At 36.4% G+C, this 15,586-nt stretch overlaps 1 protein-coding gene across 1 annotated transcript in view; it reads right to left on the bottom strand.

Annotated features, from left to right (window-relative positions):
* Positions 1–2,819, bottom strand: part of LOC306888749 (neuroligin-2-like) — a 170,010-nt gene extending 167,191 nt beyond the window's left edge. The window contains exon 1 of the mRNA XM_079447180.1: positions 1,995–2,819. The gene's annotated coding sequence lies outside the window, so the exon portion shown is untranslated. The remainder of the gene's footprint in view (positions 1–1,994) is intronic.
* Positions 2,820–15,586: the final 12,767 nt, after the last annotated feature.

The raw sequence follows: 15,586 nt of genomic DNA, 5'->3' as shown, positions 1-15,586 counted from the left end.
TATTTATTCAACGTTTTCTTCAAAGACAAAAACAAAAATATTCAAAAAGTGTCAAATCAATCAATAAATAAATAACATTGGTGGCCTTCACAATGACCAAACCTGAACTACTGAAGACCTTTGGGATGAATTGGCTCTCCTGCTCAAGATCAGCAACTCGTTAAGACTACCACACCTGATTGGGAGAAAATCCCCACAGCCCTGTTCCAACATCTAGCAGAAAGTCTTCCAAGAAGAGTGGTACATGTTATAGCAGCAACGTAAATTGATTGCAATGAAAAGTTCACCAAACAAATACGGGTGGTGTCTGGGTACAGTCTATAAAATACAGTCCAAAACACACACACACACACACACACACACACACACACACACACACAATTTAAAGTCTACAGTTTTGCAGCAAGTGGAAAAATTAATATACACAGTAACAAATCAGTCCAACACAAGGACAGTCACACGGTTGCTTCCATCCATTACCCTGCTCCCAAATGACACAGTGAGCTCCATATCTGCTATTTCGGCCAGAGAGAGAGAGAGAGAGAGAGAGAGAGAGAGAGCTCAGCATTCCCTGCTCACAGAACAGAGCGCTTCTGTGTCTTCTCAATTCTGCTGTCCACTAGGTTTGGAATGGCCATACTAGGATAGCATATAAATGTGGCCCATTCTTTCAGACTATGCGTGTGTGTGTGGTAACTGCTGCTCTTGCTTCGACCTCTGACAGATGTTCAGCACATCAGTGGACCAGCCATTACTTGTCTTTGATATACGGTGATAGGTTTATGTTCCACTGTGTGTGTAAGTGTGGTGTTGCAGGAGGACAGAGAAGGATGCTGGGGGCCAGAGTGATTCTTTGATAATCTAATTTTCATGCTTTATGACGTCAAAGCATTTTCAAATGTACTAAGAAAAAAAACTGAGGGAAGACCGAGCAGTGTTGTAACACCACTTTAACAAATTGTACATTGTCTACATGGGTGAAATCACTACTGTACATGAACAAACATGTAACAGAACACATGTATGCTTCTTTTTTGTTGTTGTTTATTTATAAGAAAAAAATGAAAAATACAAATTTCATATCTGGATTCTGAATTGAATTTTAGATCATTCTAATGAATACTATGATATATGTGATATGACATACAGTATATATAGGGTATCCATATATACAATATCCAAGCCTACATTAGAAACAAAATGAATATATGGAAAACATAATTTTAGATTGATCAGCTTATGCATTTCTATATTGGATTCCTATTCTATTTGCTGTTTTGAATTTGAATTAAAATGTTGGGGTGGGTAATGGGATGGCATGTACAGTAAATGCATCAGAAAGAGTATATTTAACCACAATACATTCCTGGAAAGAATTAAAAGTCCATGTTTCCAACTGGTGTTACAACTCAGTGAGGCTGCTCTTTGCACATGACATTAATTTACAGTTTACTTGGTCGATTTCTGAACAAGTCTAAGTTGTATGAAAATAAATGTGGGTATATTACATCAATGTTTGAGATATAATAATAATAAGAAGAAAAGATATAATTTAAAAAAGTGTGAAAACAGTGCTTTGGAATTGGAGGGAATTTATATAGACATAGATATTGATCTGCCCTGGCCAAAAAGAAAAGACAAATTTAAAGCATTTTTTTTTTTTGCTTAGTATTAAAATGGGTCAATATGCACATTTAATATCCCGACACAAACAATCATGCACGCTACAGCACCATCCGCGCGTGCCCGTTATGCCCCAATTGAAACGCGCGCGGATGAAGCGCCTGTCGCTCTGCATTTCGGAAAAGGCTCCTGAACAGGTTGCAGCCCCACACAGTTTAAACGGTAAAAAGCGCTCCTATTATTTCCCCTTATCCCAACAACATTTTATGTACTTTCCAAATGGAAACCCCGCTTACTATACAACAGCCTAATAAACAGCAAGAGCAGAAAGAGTTGAATTTATAATATATTTTCCATAGAAGTGCCTTTACCTGGGAATGAGTCGCAGACAGAAATCAGAGGTCTATATATTGTAGCTCTGTGGGTATTTCCTCGTTTTCTCAAGCGTTGCTCAGCGCAATTCCATCAGCCTGAGCTCGGGATAAACCAAACGGTTCTCCGTTGTCCGAGAACAGCAGGAAATGTTTCACGGTTTCAACACCCAGACATAGGACAGATTCAGAGGAAACGATTTCAATAGTGAAGAATTGTTTACGCGCGCAGTTCGATCAACACAACGTCTAAATGAAGTCTAGTTGGATCTGTCCATTGAAAAGCTTGTTTGGAAACGACCGCCGGCTTCTCACATTATAGCGCATATGGGGGAAAAACGAAACAACAAACACGAATTCACTTCTATGACCCGTTTTCCCCCTCTATGAGTCTAATCAACACTCTCTTTCCGTTTAAACGTATTTGAGGTGATTTATTTCGGTTTTCCGGGAACAAACGCCGACGTAACGCGCTGACTTTAGCAGTGAAGTCTCGTGTTAATCTATCGGCATCTCGAGCGTCTGATTCCAGCTACTGAAGGCGGTCGTGGTGCTCACCGGCTCCGCTGTCGTTTCCCCGTGATTCCGGGAGCCTTTGCGATGGGAGAGATGCCGTGGGGTTTTTGATTGTCCATCTCTCTCTCTCTCTCTCTCTTTTGCGCGTTCACGCGCTCTGTGACGCTCTGTATCCAAGCTGCTCTGTCGCTGTGACAACACGCGCATTCCACGCGCCGGCCTCTCAGCATCCCTGCATTCCTGTGTGATACAGCTCTGCTGGACACGGCACTAACAGACCCCGGCGTATAACGGCGTGCTGACGGCCGTAGTGCTGCCAGAAAACCAAGGCTGAATTTTATACTATATGATACGTTTGATTTCTCTCCCCTTCCTCGCGCACGAGGTCATCTTCAGTCTTGCATCAGAATGACGTCAGGGCATATTAAAGTGGCAGAAGCCCCTCTTGCTCACCATCACACTATCTTAACCGCGCTGGATGATGGGGGATCTTCTTTTATATCCATGATGTGCGAAGGCTTATTGGTTTGATGGAGACGCGTATCTTTGGTACCCAAAAGATTGCACTTGTCATTCTCAAGAAAACGGTCCCTAAAAAGTCAGGAATTAAAAATAAATAACCATATGTAACCATAAAATTTTGTATTATAATAGCATATATATTAGTAAATAAACAAATATTAGGCTATACGTTTTATTTAAAAAATGCAATGACTTACACTATTTATAGACCGATTTTTTTGTTGTTGTTCTTGTATAATGGTAATATCACTGCAAATATATAGTCATATTTTTTTCAGTGATATAATATTTTACCATTTTTAAAAAAACATATTTTCTCAGAAAATACACTGAAAAAAATATTGACTTTTTGAATTTTTTTTTCTTAGACATTACATTTCATAATTAATTAAATTATAAAGTAAAATATAAAGTAAAATGTATTTAAATAAAAGCAAAACGTGGGTACAATACTTTTTTTCTAATTCTATAATCCATTAAAATATAATAGTGATTAATGAGGACATGCAAACTGGTTGATATTGTAATAAACCATTGAAACAATGTATATTTTATTAAAAAAATTATAATAAAATTCACATCAGTCAAATAGTACCATGGCTCACAAATGGCACCTGACAACGACCTGCCTATAAGACTGTCAGATGTTTGTTTACATTTACAAAAAAGAAAGGAAACACAATCTATTATTACTTAATCATTAAATTTCTGCACAGCTAAAATTAACTCAGTAGACTCTAATTGTAAACTACATGACATGAAATTATTTCACAATCACTTAACATCAGTCTATTATAATGAGAAAGAAGCAGTTTGATAAATAATGATCTAATAATCTTTGATTCTGCTCCAGTTGCACAAACTGCAGTACACTCATGAAAACGGGAATTTAGAGACAGCAATAAGCAAAATCTCAGCACTCATGTGGGAATATCTATTTTCTAATTCTGCTCTACAGAATGATGTGATGAGCGTCACCATGGGCGTCAGTGAGACCCAGCTGAAACGCATCCAGTTAGATACACAGAAATAGATCACATTCTAACTTGTCTCCAGACAACAACTTCAGGAGATCTTAAACTCATGCAGACCGGTCTCACTTTAATTTGAACTGAAGCTGAAGGCAGCAGGTGTGTCTAAATCTGTTAAAGCACCGGAAACATCTGCTCTGGGCAGAAGAGGGATTCATTCCTCCTGCCTCTCACAGCAGGAGGGAGGCACTTACTGGCCTGCCTTGCCACAGTATCCCACCTTACAAGACCATACACACTAGAAAACAACAGAGGCACTTCCCCAAATGTTCCACAGACAAGTATTTATCTACAGTGTGGAAGCCAGACTCAGCATGCACTGTAAGAAAAATTCTGTTTAAAAAAAAAATAAAAAACTTTACAGAGCAACCTGTAAATTTTACAGTATAAAACTGTAAAATACTTCTGAACTTGCATAACCATTTCTGCTGCTTTGTACCTTTAACACATGCATGATATCCACCATAATAACACAGGTGGTAAAAAGAAAGGCACATAATGAATCAAAATTCCTCACAAGCAACAAACTAAAATGACACACAAAAAAATGCAGTAAACATCAGGTAAACTACATAAGAAGTAACATGAAATCCTAAAAACGATCAAATGTAATAAGGTAATTTTGGGAATGTCAATTTTTTTAATTTATATATATTAAGGAAACTTATTAACCAATTAACAATTTACAAATTACAATAGTGTGGCTTTACTGAAACGACTGTATAATATAATACTGACAAGGTATTTAAAGTGTTTACAGCACTTGTGGCATAAAGTTGATTAGAACAAAAATTATTTTCACTTGTTCCTCCTTTTCTTTAAAAGAAAAAAAAAACATAATATAGATCACACACTATTCAGGTTTGCCTGAGGAAGGCCAATTGACTGAAACATTGCTCATTCAAATTTCTGTTATGATGCAAACATGAGTAGTGTGCAGAATCTATATCTGTATCTATATCTAGATTTCATCATCTATGATCGATTCGCATGTGCAGGCACATATATTTTTTAGGCTTTTAACATTTAAACAGTGTAAAGTTATATTCGGTGTACAACTTTGTTTACCCTACAACAACTGTAAAAATGCTTTACAGCTCGAACAATACACATTTTAATAAAGAAATGAATAAGTCTTCTGACAAAATTATGAGCTCTAAATTTCTGCTTTTAAATCCTCCAAAAATCATCCCCATTTACCTTCACCATATTTGTTTTTAAAGCAAAAAACAAAACCTGAACATTAACTTCCAAAGCTCTTTCATCCAAAAATGACTATATTTGAAGAAATAACTTTTTTCAGAAGCTTGATTTGTTCCAGAATAACTTGGAGAAATGGCATTTTAACAGAGCTAAAAAAACATCCATCTTTTGCGTTCCCGTTTTTGGTAACATTTCTATAATGACTGATATGGCGTTTTGCCACAGCATCTTTTAACAGTCATGCTGGCATATTATCAGTGATGAAGACAAAGAAAAACATGGAAGTCAAGGGATGAGAAAAAGGGAGGAAGGTTTTAGATGGATGTAAGGGAGTGAACAGAAAGGAGCAATTAGGTTGGGGAGGGGGAGGTGGACTATGATTGACGACACTACTCAAGATGGTGACAAGCAAGATACTGTCCGAAACAGAAACAAAGCTGATGTCCCTGAGACATATCACCTTTATTTCACATGTCCACTGCACTGAACCAAAGACTGAGAGTTCAGAGCGGAGGATGCATGGCAATTCTCAGTGGATAAGAATCAGCCATCAAAGGTAATGGTCCACACCAGAAAGACTAACATATGTACAGAGCTAGAGTTGATGTAGCCACATGACCTCTTTGATATTCGCAACACACACACATCGCACACACATACACAGTGTTTGCCTGTTGGGGGTCATCTACAACAGGACAGGAAACCCCGGGGGATTTGCACATACTATAAAGAAATATTCTGCCATGCTCTCTCTCTCGCTCTCATTTCTACTGAGGGACGTTTGATCTGTCTCATTCTCAGTAAGTGACCAGTGAGAAGGATCTTTGAAGTGTCTTATAAGATCCTCTGCTGCTGTCAACCCCCCAGAGGCTGAGGGGGCTTTGTTTGACAAAGATGCTTCAAACACGCATGCACACATTCCTACAGATTGTACTCTCAACAATTCATCCAGCTTCATGCTCACATTGTAATCTAATAGCATTTTTGTATACAATCATCATTGCTCTTATACAATGGTAAAGTAATAAGCTATATTGAATTTATAGACTCGGTGGGCAGGGTCTTTTGGATGCTTTAAGTCATTATGATCTTCCATCTGTGTTTTGACAAATATAATTTGCAACATTTGGCAACTGATTGCCAAAACACTAAATGTATATACATTGCTTACCATATACAGGAAATCTTCACAATACAAAATATTGCCTGTATGTGTAGATCTGTCAAGTACATATGCATGTCATATTTTACCCCAAAAACAAAAGAATTTGTGCCATTAAGATTCTTATGCTGTTGTTGCTTTTTTGGCGTTATCTCCCTGCAATACAAATAATTGTCTGTAAATCAAATAAAATGTAATGCAAAAACAATCAAAAATAATATAACAACAACAAAAACAATGCTAACTATTAGTACTAGTAGTAGTAAGGTATGGTAATTTAATTATGAAATGTAAATATATTAAAAATATGATTGTGGAAAGAATTCTGGTAGATATAAATGCATCTGTATGCATTAAAGTACAGAGAAATGCACTTAATTCAAGTAAAGTATTATTATTATTATTAGCAGCATTAAGGTATAGCGGTTTAATTATGAAATGGAAATTTTGTGCAATAATAATACAATTATAAAAATATAATTCTGGTAATTCTGGTAAATATAAATTTAAGTGCATATATATTGAAATGAAAATAATGTAAAATAATAATTTTCAAAAATGTTTACATTTTAATTTCAAGGTGAAATATGAATTCATTGATTTATTTATGAAATTCACCCATACAGATTTTTTATTACACTTTACAGTAATAGCATTTACATTCAGATGGGATGACATTCTCTATCACTGATGTAATTATCATGCTGCTGGGGGGCAGAGCACAGGGTTCCCTGTACTACAGTTCAGTGACCCCTGAGATGAAGTCAAGAAGCATCAATTGCAGAATGAATTCAAGGTTTAAGACAGATTAAATGCTAGGCCTATTCGGGCGTCTGGGACCAGTTTTCAATCCACTTAGTCACCGCCTTCCACATTATCTGCCATCCGACATGTTTATCAAAAACAAAACATGTACTGTTGAAGCGGTGAGATCCTGTGAAAGCAGTCGGTTCTCCTACACACCGGGGAATTGTTTTTCTTTCTTTCAGTTTCAATAAGCAATGGCTCCCTGGAACAACACTCTCACCCCTCTGTCTATGTTCACCAGTCACGCTTCAAATGCCTCACAAATGCGATTGAGTCAAAGCGTATGCAAGGGGCTGTATCACATGTACACACACATACGCTGGCAAAAGAACATGAACAGGCATATAAAGATCACACATCCAGACCTGCATGTGTTCGAATGTGTGAGCATCACACTTTCCCATCAACACGCGGGACTAAATTCCTCTTTACACCCCGTTGGTGGTGACGCATCAAAGAACGGTGGCGGTCGAAAATGTAATCTATCTTTAAACATTAACTTCATGAGGCTTTCATTACCTTGCTGATGGCAAATTTGTTTTAGACAGACAATCTGACAGGTCTCTTCTCACACAGTATTTGAATGGTGGGGTGACGCCTGTCAAAACTCTGAGCATCTCATAAGTATAGCATCATCTGTCAAGAAGCATTCAGTGCTGCGTATGACGTACACAATGGAATTGCGTGCTTAATGAATGTAAATTGGCCGGCGACTGATAAAATTAGAAAGATGGCATGGCGTTAATATGACATAAATATGGAAACTTATGTCAGAGCATTTGAGACACACGTTAATGAAGCCTGGGTTCATACTGAGAGTAAGACCATGTGTGATGAAATGCTATAATTAACCAGAATGTTAAACAAATGTAGCGCATTTGTCGATGTTTAATTTTGTTTGTAACAGTGATGTTCTTATGATTTAATTGTGGGTTTACTAATTACATGTATGTTTGTATTATCAGAGCTAGATTTTAAACAGTGCTTTGCCTCATTGTCGCAATGCTTGGGTGTTAAATCTTAGCAACCAAAAAGCCATGTTCAATGAATGCTGAGGTTTTGTTTGAGTGGTTATTGGTATGTCGTTACAGGGAAACCAAAGTGCTTTCATTGGCAGAAAGACAGCTGAATCACATTTTTCAACATCAACACTGGTAATAAACTGATTTGAATCATCACTTATCTGACTTGAACTTAATATCAACATTGTTGCCTTTTGTAGATCTGCTTATAGCGGAACTAAACTTATTTCAAATTGATACAATATTTCAAATGGTTATGGATATATACACTGAACCAAAACTGAACTGACTTGAGATAAATAATGACACTACTGTCTTTCAGAGCTGCTTTACAGCAAAAATTGTCTGCATAGTTCAGTTTGCATAACTGATTCTGGGATAGTTCACCCAAAAATGAAAATTCTGTCAAGTTGTTCCAAACCTGTATGAGTTTCTTTCTTCTGTTGAATGCAAAAGAACATATTTTGAAAAATGCTGTAATCAAAGTTATGTTATGTTTTTCCCATACTATGGAAGTCAACGGCTACTGTTTTTCCAACATTCTTTAAAATATCTATGGAACTCAATGTGAATCCTGTTTTGTCAGCTGAATATCACTATGAGAAAAGTTCAGTACAGTCGTTACTGCCACTTGTCAACTGCACTGTCACAACTGCCAAGTGACGAGCAATTCTCAATAGACTAGACTATCAACAAGGCTTGGTTTGAACTTCATGGACTTCAAAGACATGGCCTTGACAAGACTTTGAAGACATGGAAGTCTGTGACTTTAAGGATGCAGCCCCTGAACTGGGACACAGCTATTTTAGCTAAAAATATTAGCATCCACACCAAGCCATGTTAAAGTTCTGTTTATTGTAAGCATGCTTGCAATTATGGCATAGCTACCACTTTAAATGCTTGAGCTCTTATATCAGATTCAGATGATTATTTTCTTTTTATTTAGCATTAATAAGCTGGAAGAACATTGTTCTGGAAGTGATTCGAACAATATCATTATAGCTGCAATGTGGACTCCACTATTCTCATCAAATTTGAATAATTACTCAAATTTAATATATATTGTTATCATTATAATTATTACCCTTGGTGCAAACAGGCCTTTATTCATGACACTGGACTGCACACTGGTAGAATCAGAGATAAAAACTTATAATAGTTTCAGTAGCCTCCAAGGCAGTTGGATGGGTTTCTTAACAAGAGCCTGGATGAAACAGCACTCGTGCTTTTATCTTGCTGGAAATACATAACTTTCATTACATTCGAGGCCAGTTGGATTGACAAAACCATAGTGGAGAGTGGAGACATTTTATTGTGGGGTCTTAAGGGTGTCTGATCTTAATGTGATTCTGCCAAGTAGGACATGTTCCTGGATCATCATCCCCGTAGGTCCTGGAACAACATTTGAATCAACCAATCAGATTTTAGGGATCGGTTTAGGATCTACAGTATAATTTCCTTGTTATTTTAAGAGTTGGTTAATGGGTAACACTGGGTTAGTTTCTTTGCTGAAATTTCAAGACAAACTAAATGTCCAGGAACACATTGTACTTGGCAACAATCCAGTCTTCAATCTCTAGCCGGGTGAGCACATGTCTCCTCTCTGTACTTCTTAAATCTTAGTTACATTCGTCTGAGTTCTGCCAGTCTGAGGCCAGTTCCACTAGCTTCAAACAAGCAGCCATCAGGTGTCCATGAGTCAGTACCACCTGGCAGGGTCACAGGGCAGTCACCACAGGCAAGAAAACTGGCATCCCGCTGTCCCCCTCTCTCTCCTGCCATTCTCTCTTTGTTCCTCTTTCTCAGCTTGCATGACAAGAAACAGATTAATATAGCAGCTCTAACAGGACGAGGTGGGACACGCTTCTACAGTGCATGGGTGCGTGTGTCTCGCACTTTCCTGGCATGTGTTCATAATTGAAGCCCATATGAGATCTGGCATGAGGAAAATAGACAGAGTTAGTTGAGGAGAAATGGATACCAGATACATCCGCCTGCCCTCAATATACACTCACAGGAAAAAAGTAAAGGATGGAGGGGAATAAGAGAAGGAGATACAGAGAAAATGGAGAAGTGTAGAGAGGCACAGAAGAGAGATGAGATAAATAGGGATAAAGAAAGGAAAGGAAGACAGGAAAATCCTTTTTCATGGTCATTTTTCATACCAAATATGCATTTATGTGAGACAGCAGGGTGTACAGCAGTAGTGACTTGTGTATTCATTCCACATACAGTATGAGCAATGCTTTGGTTTCTTAATGAGTTCTTGTGTGGGTTCTGAACAAATGGCTTTAAGAAAATTAGACTCTTAAAATAAGTGTCTTAATTATGGAAGCTATTTCCACCAGTAAATAAATACAGCAGGTAATTGTGAGATTAAAAAAAAGAAAAAGTCAGCCACATTTATGGGTTTTTCAGATCTGTATATCATTGTTACAACGTTATACATTTTCCTTGGTTTGGTTCGCTTTCACCAGAAAACATTAAAAAATTCTGAACACATGGCAGGTTCCAATACAAAGGTCTGAAAACACCACGAGACTAGTTTATTACAAGAAATAAAACTGCAATTGCAGGGCACAAAGTCAAAATATGAGAAATAAAGTCACAATTGTTAGTAAAAAAAAAAATCTAAATGTTAGATATGAACTAAATGTGATAGATATAAAATAAATGTGAAATACAAAGTTGCAACTACAAGATATTAAGTTCCAAATATAATATGTGTATATTATACACTATATAATATTATAAACTAATAGTTTCAATCTTGATGTATAAATGTACAGTGGGATATAAAGTTGAAATTGTGAAAAGTAAATTCATAATTCTTATATATAAACTCATAATTGTGAGATATAACATTGCAATTTTAAGATATTATGTTGTAATTATGTGAAATTAAGTCACACTTTTGAGGTATATAGTCACAATTTTGATATAAATGTACAATTACAAGATATAAAGTTGCAACTGTGAAATTTAAAATCATGATCACAAGAAATAAAGTCACAATTTATGAATTTACAAAGTTATAATTAACTTTTAAATCATTTACTCTGAGGCCTTCCTACTTATTTTTTGTTTGTTTGTTTCTCTTCTTCTATCCTCTTATGGCTTGTTTTGCAGATGGTTAGATGTTTCCTAAAAACACAACAAAAAGATATAAAGATGGAATCAGATTTTTTTGAGGTGGGTTAGGATGCGCAGTGTGAGTCTGCGTTCCTATATACACTTTACCTTCTTCATGAATGAAAGTGTGTGTGTGTGTGTACATGTGGGTGTGAATATTGTGCGTCTATGTGTGTGTACGTGCACCTATGTTAGCGCATGTTCACACCCTCATGCATACTTTCCCCTTCTGGGGAAGAATCCCTGGTTCAATGAATTATTCATCATACATATCTTGTTAAAGAAAAAAATCAAGGCAGGAGGAAATATGGTTGTTTGATATTTCCATGAAGGGAACTCTCTCCATACCAGTTCTCTGAAGAAACAGGAACCAAGAGTTTGATCTCACCACCGTGATGTTCTAACATACTGGCTGATGCTAATCATTATGACTGGTCTTGTCTCCTGCTTTCGTTCCAATTTATGACGGCGTAAACGGATGCTGCACATTGTTTTACCATTTCTGTCTTTTGGTGTGCGTTTGTTCACACAGCTCCACTTTAAATAGAGCATAATTTCACAGGTTATTAAGTCAGCTCATCCTGCTATGGTAATTAACCATAATCATTTATTTATTTGTTTATATAGTTAGTTATTTCATCCAGTGCATTTGTAAGTCAGATGCATTCGCAGAATATTAAAGATGCAAATGAGAATTCAGAGTAGGCTAAATAATGAAGCAATAGCCTAAAATAAATCATGACAAACTCAGCGATGATTTCAACGCTGCGTTTATTTAAATAGACAAAAAAACCAAAGGGATCCATGCATGGAGGGATGAAAGGAAATGCGGATGATCTAAGGGAAAGGGAGATAAAAATATACAGGACAAACTAAAGACAGATGAAGTAAGATTAGTTGAAACTGATATATCATTGGCACAATAAACAATAATCTGCCATAAGTCCTCTAAGATGTAAATATTTCTTTAGAGAGAGCCCCAATCCCTCTGACTTTGCCCAGCAGTTTCAGATAGGCTATTTATCTAGCTACAGATATTACGGTTATCTCCGAATGTAGTCTGCTGTGAATGCCAAATAGGATAACCTGCATCTTGCATGATAGGATAATGTTATCACACATTGCAATATGTAATGTTATTTAAAGATAAAACACCTTAAACTTAGATTTAAAGTTGAAACGTGTATTGCATGAGTCACTATTAGCAGTAAATACAACTGGTCCAAACAGTAGTTCCACTACCCAAACTCATGACACTGGTTGAGCCAGAAGTGTACACTGGCCTTCTCAAACAAACCAGTAAAATAATGCTACGGTAAAAGTCTTTTTCACTAACCATTCAGTCTAAATGATAGGTGTTATCTGTGCTGGTATAGCACTGCGGCAAGCATATTTAAATTGGGTCATTGTCATTCTTTTCAGCTCATATCCTTTCCATGTAAATTAGGCTCATTATAGATTAATTAACAAAGACTCTCATTAATAAAAGTCAGCGCTATATTTGTCTGGTGCAATTAATGTTATTAGTGCTTACATAAAGGCAATGGAATTTCTTTATAAGAGATGCACATTTTCTATTGATCATGGCAGAATTTATTCACCCAAAAAATGCTCAGATGACATAGTTGTAACTTTATTTGGCTAATAATTAGATTAATAAACTAGAATAGTGATTCTGATTCATTTATCAAGAATATATATATATATATATATATTTTTTTTTACACTTTCTGAATCCATAAAATTGGTGTAGAAAATATTTTCACTTTTTCCACTACATTTCACAAATAATTACAAAGAAACAGCAAGTAACATGTTGAAGCAAATGTGAAACTTTGAGTTGAATGAATGAAATTGCATTCTTGTAATATTTCAGTAATCTTTGTTTAATTTACAACTTCAGAAATTATTTTTTTACAGTGATATCTGTACAATGATGTCCAAATGGGCTAAAATTATTACAATGAAAGTAAAACAGGATTTTTTTTTTTTTTTTAAGGTGGTAGTGTTAAAAATCTTGGTAACACTTTAGAATAGGGAACACTTCATTTTTAACTACGACTTTCCCTTCAATAGACTAATTTGCTGCTTATTAATAGGTAGTAAAGTAGTTGTTAAGTTTAGGTATGGGGTCGGATTAAAGGATCTAGAATGAAACCATGCAGAATAAGGCATTAATGTGTGCTTTATAAGTACTAATAAACAGCCAATATGCTTTGTAAATGAATCCAAATCCAACACAATCTCATGCCAGTTTTTTACACTTTGGTGAACTGTTGGTTTTTGTACAATTCACATTTTAGGAATTCATAAAGAATTGCCACCTTGTAAAATAGATACGTTTTCATGTTAGACTGGGTTGTCAGAATCATGATTCTAGATTATAAGCCAAATAATGTTGCACTTGCAAGGAATTTGACTATAGGGTTTGCTCCAAAGGCACAGTAAACCTGCCTAACCAAATAGATGGTTTAACAACACACAAAAATACAATATATGATATGCAATATAATGTACAGTACGCCTCCAGGGTGCAATGCTGCAGGTGAAGAGTGCGACTCTGCTGAGCAGAATAAATAAACCAGTCTAGCAGAGTCTAGCAGCAGGATGCTGTGCAACAAAACAAGCCTTAGTGATGCTGAAGGTGCAAAATATACTCTCAAACATAATTTTATGAGGATGTGAATCTATCCAGATGGATGTTTTTACAGAAGCAGAAGTTCTATTCGAGTTTTGTAGTGCAATTACGGAACCAGCTTAACAAGCCAGGGACGAACAGCAGTGGGAAGCGCCCTGAAGGGGGCTCAGTGAAAATCAGCAGAACTTGTTCTTCTCCCTTTTTCGTCTTTTTATCAGAATAAACAAGGTGTTGATTGTTGCCCAGCAGTGCTGCTAAAGTCTGTCTCCAAATCCGTGACTGCCTCTCTGGGTGTTTGTGTGTTTTGATACAGTATAGGGTTGGTGTTTAGGGGGTCGTCTGCATGTATATATAATATGTATGAACATATATGCATGTATGAATGTGTATGCGGATGAATGTGAATGTTTCATGGACAATGTTAGCTACATCCTCATGACCAACATCGGCCCACTGCCCCAGGAAACAATACAGCATCTTTTTCCTCTTTTAATTAACCTTGTTAATGAAAGCCACTATACTTGGATGAAAGGGACTGAGAGGCGCCTCTCATTTTTATTATTTTTTCCAAACGATGATGACATCTTACTTAAGAGGCTGCATCTGAACTTCAAGAGGTTCTCTTAAGACCCTCATAGCCCATCAATCATCTCTGAAAAATCAATTCAGATTCTACTGGAATTTATCTTAGAGATGGTGAGAACTCAACAGGGACATCATTATTTCTGTGTGCAGCACAGGTTGAGGCTGGTCAGATGATGTAAATGATGGCCTCCTGCAAACAGCCTCTTAAGAATCCCAGCCCTGAGATAGGTCACTCAGTATGAGGAGAGCGTCACATGGAGCCCATCCAAATATCCTTAGATCCACAAGACGGGTTGCATAGCAATAGGAAATTGTCACTACAGAGACCACAGCTGGCTGACTGCTGTATCACCAACTGAATAAAAAGGTGCCTTTTGGACCTCTTTGTAGTGTGTCTAGATATATTTTATATGCAGTTTTTTTTTTAAGAAATTCACAGTTATTCACAAAGGATGCATTAACTGATCAAAAGACATGTGTAATGTTACAAAAGATTTCCATTCAAATAAATGCTGTTCTTTTGAACTTTCTATTCATCAAATAATTTTGAAAAAATTAGCATGGTTTCCATGAAAATATTATGCAGCACAACTGTTTTTAACACAGATACTAAGCAATGTTACTTAAGCACAAAATTTGCACATTAGATTGAATTCTGAAGTCTCATGTGTCACTGAAGAAGTGATTGTTACTGAAAATTCTCATCATAGCAACAATAATGCAATACATTAATTCTGATAACAAAACAATCCAGCCTTAGTAAGTATATGAGAATTCTTTCAAAAACAACCAAGAAATCAGCTTGAAAAAGAAGAGAACATTTTGGATTAACTAGTAAAATCTTTAATTACAAACATTCCTATGGCATTCTAAGCAGCTAAGCGCCACAGGTCTGTTCACCACTGAACTTTTCAAAACGGAGCTGGTGGTTAAATCCTGTCAATTTGCATGAGTTGCCTTTGAAGCAGGATGGA

This window comes from Barbus barbus (assembly GCF_936440315.1).
Source record: "Barbus barbus genome assembly, chromosome: 2".
Classification (NCBI taxonomy): domain Eukaryota; kingdom Metazoa; phylum Chordata; class Actinopteri; order Cypriniformes; family Cyprinidae; genus Barbus; species Barbus barbus.
Note: the sequence above shows the minus strand (reverse complement) of the source record. Positions and strands in the feature narration are given on the sequence as shown.